Source organism: Drosophila suzukii, chromosome 3, assembly GCF_043229965.1.
Source record: "Drosophila suzukii chromosome 3, CBGP_Dsuzu_IsoJpt1.0, whole genome shotgun sequence".
Classification (NCBI taxonomy): domain Eukaryota; kingdom Metazoa; phylum Arthropoda; class Insecta; order Diptera; family Drosophilidae; genus Drosophila; species Drosophila suzukii.
The window spans coordinates 16,020,344-16,027,632 of NC_092082.1; positions in this window are offsets into that span (position 1 = coordinate 16,020,344).

Below are 7,289 nucleotides of genomic sequence, written 5' to 3' on the forward strand. Positions count from 1 at the left end.
GTCTGGGAGGCGGAAACGTGTTTTCTAGGCTCCCAATGATTCTGCAAAGATTGCAGACCCAAAAAAAAAACATATTTCAATCAATGCCCATCAATCGGCACGAATCGGTTAAGCCGCTGTTAACGAAACCGGTTCAGGTTGGAAAATTCAATACCAGTTCTTGTCCAAGTTCAGCGGAGTAGAAAAGAGACGGCACTAAAACAGAAACACAGAAAAGTAAAGCCAAAAGAGTAAACAAAGCCAAATAAACAAAATACAAAATTAAAAGCAGCGTTGCGCCGGATCCAAAACAAATCAAATATTTAACGGCTGTTACGGAGGGAGTGAGTGGGATGGCCTGCTTTTGGGTGACCATTTGTCGCTGTTAAAAGGCAGTAACATTTTAACCCATTGTTGGCTGCTTAAAATAGTGTGCTCGATTTGTAAACATTTTTGATTACAAACAGTCAACAAAAAACAAATTTATTTAAGTTCTTGGAAATAAAAATGTTTTTTTTTAAAAACAATTTTTTAGCTTAAAAAATATGTATACATTTTTGAGCTGTAAAAATATGTATATATTTTTTAGAAAACAAAGTCAACTGCCTAAAATTTTTAAATTACTTGAAATTGTGTATTGAAATTTAATATTGATAAGTGGTTTTAAAAATTTGTACACTTACTCATTATATGGAGAAACAAATTAGTCACTTAAAAAAATATTTTTTCATATCTGTATGTATGAATTCATACAAATGGTTCATTTAAATTAAATAATGTCACATTGACTTTTAATTACTTAGAATTGCTTAGAAATGAAATAGAAATATAAAATTTTCTATTGCTAAGAAAGGCTTTAAAGACTTGTACCTTACTTATTTGTTGAAGGACCAAATTGGTCACTTAAAAAATATGGTTTCTTATATCTATGTCTATGGTTTCTTATATCTATGTCTGAATTTATACAAATTATTTTCACTTATAAAAATAAAAATTTTCACAATAACTTTTAATTACATAAATTTATGAATATAAAAGCAATATTTATAATTTTTTAAATATATGTAAGGACTTTAAAGAAAGTCAATATAATAAAGTACCCTTGTTCCAGTTTACCTAATCGAAACCAATTACTAAAAATGGATTTAAAAAAACTTGGAACCACTTCCTAGCAGCCCAGGTGGTATTTCAGCGGGTTAAGAAATCCACCGAGCAAGTGGGACAGAGTTAAAAGGAATTTTAGCATTTCGCAAAGTTTCGGCGCACACGAAAAACTCAAAAATCTCAGCGACCTGCAAACCTGGTTTTCGTTTTTCATTTTCCTTTTCGTTTCCATTCATTTCCATTCAATGCAATGCGAAAAACATCAGAGAGGTACTTAAAAAACGAGCAAATAAAAAAACCCAACGCCCATACATGGGCTTGTCAGCGCAACCGCTTTGTACTTGAGTGGATGGATCATCGTCATTATCGTCATTATGTCGGATGCGATGATGATCATGTGGGGCTGTTTATGAGGCTGGGGCTGGAGCACCCGGTTATTCGGTTGCCACATGTGGCAACTTCATATGCACAACAGGCAACAAGTGTTGCCCCGCCATATCTTCGCATCTGTATCTTCGTATCTTTGTATCTGTCTCTGTAATTTGCATTAAGTGGCTGATTTTCCTTCGGCTGAATTCGTTTTCGTTTTAATTTCTGGGGTGGTTTTGGGCTGGGTTTTCTGTGGTGGGGCAACGGGGCGTATGCGAAACAATGCCCATTAATCACCGCCAGCTGCGGTAATGCGAAACTTTAATTATCGTTACCATTTCAGCTGACGAAACTGTAGCGTAAGAAAAATCCACACTTCTTCTTTTAGTTTTTGGTCTATTTAATTTATTGTACAACTGCTGAGAGAGAGCAGAGCAGAGATGAAAATAAATTCAAAACACTTTCCAACTGTCATCAAGTGTCGCCTATTGCAGGCCATTTCTACCATTTCAACCGCCCTGCAAAGCGAAACGGATGGTAAATCTAATGGCCAAGTCTAGTGGAAAATACGTATTTGAAGATTAAAGCCGGCTTAGTTGGCCTTGGCAGGGGTCTTCGGGTTCTGTGTCCCCATCTCAGCCCCAAAACGTGATTTGGCCAGAATTAAATCGGAACCACGTACGTACGATGGTCGCTGGTCGTGGCTGGTTGCTTGGAATCGTGTTTAATCACTAAAAACAATGAGTTCCCATATCGGCGAGAAGTACAGAATTAACTTCAAGGGGAAAGTGAGCAAATGTGTGGCCAAATGAATCAGTTTACAGGGAAATCTGCTAGTGTTGTGCGTATAACATTAAATAGCTCTTTTTTTTAAAGAATCAGGCTAGGTCTTTCTTAAAAAATATGTATTTGTTTAAAAAATATACAGTAAATAAGATACTAATATTATAAAAAGCTAAACATAAGGATGCATTTTTAAAGTTCTTTTACAGAGCCGTTTTCAATCATGCCCAAAAATCAATATTTTTTATATTATGTTCTTTCAAAGCAAAAAATTTGTCATTTATATTATGTAAGTACTATCGTATGCAAATTTGTCTCTTATAACTTAGAATAGTCTTAGGTAAATACCTAAAATATTAATCAATGTACGGACTATAAGCAAACCTATAGTAAACATTTCTACCTAAGTGGTCATCATGAAATTTCCCTTAATTTGTATGAAGTATGTAAATTTTAAAAGCTTTTTTTGCGGTACCATCTCATTATAAGAAATGCTTCGGGAGTTCTTTCTCTCATCTGCTAACCAGTTCCGACCTCTTATTCATGAGCAGATGATGTCTCATCAAAGTTTTGGTTCGATCAACGAACTCTCTAGGCCAAATTTAACGTTGGATCTCAGTATCAAATTAATGTTTGCTTCAGCACCTCAAAAAAAAATCGCCCACACTCTTAGGGTGACACAATTTATTCAGCAATGAACTATATAGAATGCTCGACAGGGCACGAAAAAGATATTGAATGTGAAACGATTGTCTCACGACCTGCGATTGTGGCCAAATGCCGAATGCATATCAATGAGGGGAATTTCACGGGCCAAAAAATAATGGCCAGCCCCGAAAAGAACCTGCTGGTGAAGCTGAAGCTGACAGCTTCATTGGCATTCGCAACTTCGATCAGCGATCGATCGATTAAGTCAACATAATTTACGGTGCAGTTTTCACATTGGAAATGTCACCAAGCATGTCAGCGACGACGATGACGCGTTTGTTTCTCCTATTGTTGTTTTACTAAAATTTTAATACTTGTAATGCATTTTTTGCAACGATAACTGCTGATGCCTGAGCTACAAAGTTCAATGGCTGGCACGTCGAAATGCATTCGCCAAGCAACTGGCCCAAAGCCATCACTGCACAGGGACAAAATCTGACCCAAAACTATCTATCATTTAAAGGTTTTTGTATTTAGACAAAATATTAATAATTTATTTACATAAAGTCAAAACCATTTTGTATTTTTCAGATTTAAGAAGGGTTTTCTGTTTTTATTAAAAATCTGAAGACGTGTGTATCGAATTACATTTCACTTTAATTATAATTGATATGAGAACATAGTAGTCTAACGGATATGCTCAAGGTTTGTTCAATAAAGATTTTTAAATATAAGATGTAGGTCTTGAAATATTTTTAAATATTTGTAATATTAATTTTATTTTATTTGTTTATCACATATATTCATTAAAAAATTATAATGTTGCTATGTATTATATATAGTTATTACGTTTTTCAAAAAATATTTTCCATACTAATATAACTACAAGTAATTTTCCTCAGTGTTCTTGCTGGCCACTTGAGTAAGAGGAATTTTTGTGCAGCTCTGTCTACAGGTTTTGACCAGCATCAGCTTCGCATTTGGGGCATGAGTCACGGATTGGGTCTGCGGTTGAGGAATGCCAGGGAAAAGTCCCCCAGACTTTGGCCAATTCCGACCAGGGTTGTCAGCGGTTGTAAGCTGCACCTACATTACTATTACAATTACGAGCATCTGAGTATCTATTTGTATCTGCGCGATACAAATTCACAATTACGCCCACACAGCACAATTTCGTGTACCGTGGGCGAGGGCTCTAATTATACGACCAGTACTTAGACATCAAACAATTGTTATGCAAAGAAGCTGATCTCAAAATGGTTACCCCCCTCAGAGATCATGTGAATAAAAATGGAAAGTGGTTAGGTTAGCCCCCTTGCCATGGCAATGTATAATCTTTGGGTATAATTTGCCGACTGCATAACTAACAGAGTTATTATGGTGATTTCTTCTTTGGCGACAACCGCGAAACGGAAGCCATGACCAGGCCACTTCACTTCACTCCCCTCGATTCAACCAAACTAAACTCGACAGACATTGCAGAATTACACTCGTCACAATCGTGTGTGTAAACTGGTATTTGCCTTGTAATGAGGCCGGAAGAAATCGTGGTAATTGTAACGGGGACTACGACTTGAAGTCGCAATGAAATGGAAACTGGTGGTGCAACAATGAAATCTATAGGTAAGCAAAGGCTGGGCCCTGGGCTAAAAAAACATGCGTAAGTTATGTAAAAAGTATAAAATATATATATATTATTCATAAATTCGATAGCTGACATATTTATTTGATATGATATAGACAGTAATAAATTACAAAAAACAATCAACTGCAAAGGAAATATAAACACACTGACCATAAATCGATATATGGGTTCCATTGGCAAATATTCTTATCAAGAGAATTAAAATAAGGTTTTTTATCTGTGAATATAAACTGGAAAGTAATAGGGAGGGAGAAAATAAAAAACTTTAAGTTATTATAAAAACCATATACCATTTATTGAAAAACACAATTTGTATGTCAGTTAATTTGTATAAAAAATGCTTATGCATCAAACAAAAAATGTGAGTAATGGATACTCAAAGAACCCAGATTCATCACGATGCTAATCAATCGTCTTTCACTTTTCTGTCCCTCCCCCCAATCCGTCGGATAAACAACTTTCAAAGAGAGTAAGGCCCGACCTTTATTTGCTTTTGGCAGCTTTCTAACTGCACGGCAACCAAAGCCGTAAATTGGCATTGAAGGGCGAAGAGACCCAGAAAAATCAACCAGATCGAGAAAAAAAGGTTTACAGCTCATAAAAGAATCGAGTGATACAAATACTATAGCGTACATTGAAGAAAGGAAATTATTGTTTTTCCAAGAAAGCAGCCGATAAGTCCCCGCATTTATCAGTGCGAAATTCTTTATGTTATATGAGCTGTGCAATTGCATTTTTGTATTGCCTTATCACTCTTTTGTTCTAGAATACTTACATTTTGAGGCCGTTTACTGCGCTGCTCAACTAAAATCCCAATCCTATATTTGCATCCAAAGAGCTCAATTAATGGAGCTTTAAATCAATCATATTCGATGTTTCACTCTTTTCATTTGTATGCTAATCGCTCTATTCAATTGTTATGTAAGGAACACACTGGGCATTATCTTTCACGCTTTCATACACAAATCAGCCTTGGCGTATTATCATTTTATCTATGCTCTGCGAGTGGCGAATCTGTCGTACACTTTCCCGGGCAGAAGCCGCTGGAACTGGGAGCACCAGCGGACCACTGGCCACATTTTTCACTTTTCTACTTTTCCACTTTTACTTTTCTAATTATTTATCCACACAATTGCAGGTTGCAGCACTGACAGCGATCGATCACATTACTCAGCCTCTTGGCTTCGATAACAATTGGACGTGGACGTGTGGCATGTGGAATAACCAAACCGATTCGAACCGAACCGCGCGCTAATGGAGCTCGTAAGAGTTTGATAGCTGGACTGAGACTGATTTGGAGACCGGAGACGGAGACTGATACCGCCGGATCGCTTGGGATCGGGGGGAATGGAGTGGCGCGCAGATGGAGAGCGTGCGAGAGTGCGCAGCCCCATAACAATGGGGCATAGAGCGCCGAGTTCGGAAGCTTTGGGTACTCGGGTCAGGCGACCCGAAGGCCCCACATTCAACCGAGAATCGTAGCGGCCACAGGGCTACCCGGGCAGAGCTTTCAGGCACTGTTCCGCACTTAGCGGTAAACAACTGTCCCCATTTCCAGATTTTGTTTATTCTTCATGGAGTATTATTGTGGTTTTTACCCTTTATAAGGGTGTTTCGCTTATTCCGGTTTGTGAGCTACCTGAATTATGATAAGTTATCATTTTTAGAAACAGCTAGGTTTTTTTAACCGTATAAAAATATCATCATATCATCTAATAGAATAATTTAAACTTAAATTTGAACTTTAGGTATAACTATTCTTTACCAGACTTGCTACTTATATTCCAGATAATATCCATATAAAAATACCATCATTATTTGTGGGACATAATTATTTTGTCTAATAGAATAATTTAAAATTGAATTCGATTAGTTAGTTAACTTTTTAATATTAAAAGTGTGGGTAATAATTATTATAAAACTCTTTGAAAAATTGATTTTTTAAATTCGAACTAGATTGGCTATTTACGTACTATATCAAAGAGTGTTTAACCCTTCGGTAGCTGAAGCTTTACGTTATTTTCTCATTTCTTGTAGCGATATTTCTTTTGGCAGAGACAGCTATAAAACGCAAAATACTTGAGTCAACAGAAAATAATAAAGAATTCCAGACACGGTGTGTTTGCCTCTGATACACTTTACACAACTACCTGAAAACCGCACAAGAGCAGCCCCAAAAGAAAGACACTCTTGTCTCCGATCGCTGGAGGAGTTCCTCCGGGGGAACATGAAAAAATACTGTCAACATTAGAAAGTAAGGCAAGAGCGAAGCAAAAACTTTGCCGAAGATGTTCGATGAAATTGCTTTTGCAAGGGGAAAGAAATTGACCAAAAGTGAGCACTTTACCTGCCCAATTGGCGATGTCCAAGTTGTCAGGACAGGAAGATCTTGGCTCCATCTCGAAGATAGCATGTGAAAGTACGCATAGAATGATGGAGCAGTGAAAATGGAAAATGCTTTGCGGCCAGTCTTCCAACTTCCTGTAGAAAATCTAGTTGTTGGTCAAGAAAGAAGTGAGGAAAATTGAAAGCAGAAACTGGTTGCTGCTGCGAAAGAAAAAAAATTCTGTGGTCCAGAAGCTGTATAAGGTTTTCCACATTTCATGTTTAATAAAAGACGCCATGTACCATGCTTTATATAGTAAATTGTATATTTCCTTTCGTATCGTGTTTATCGCCTCATTTTACATTAACTGCAAACTCATTTCTTATCAGGACTCTTGAAAACTCCTCGTCTTGTGTAATAATTCATGTTAACATT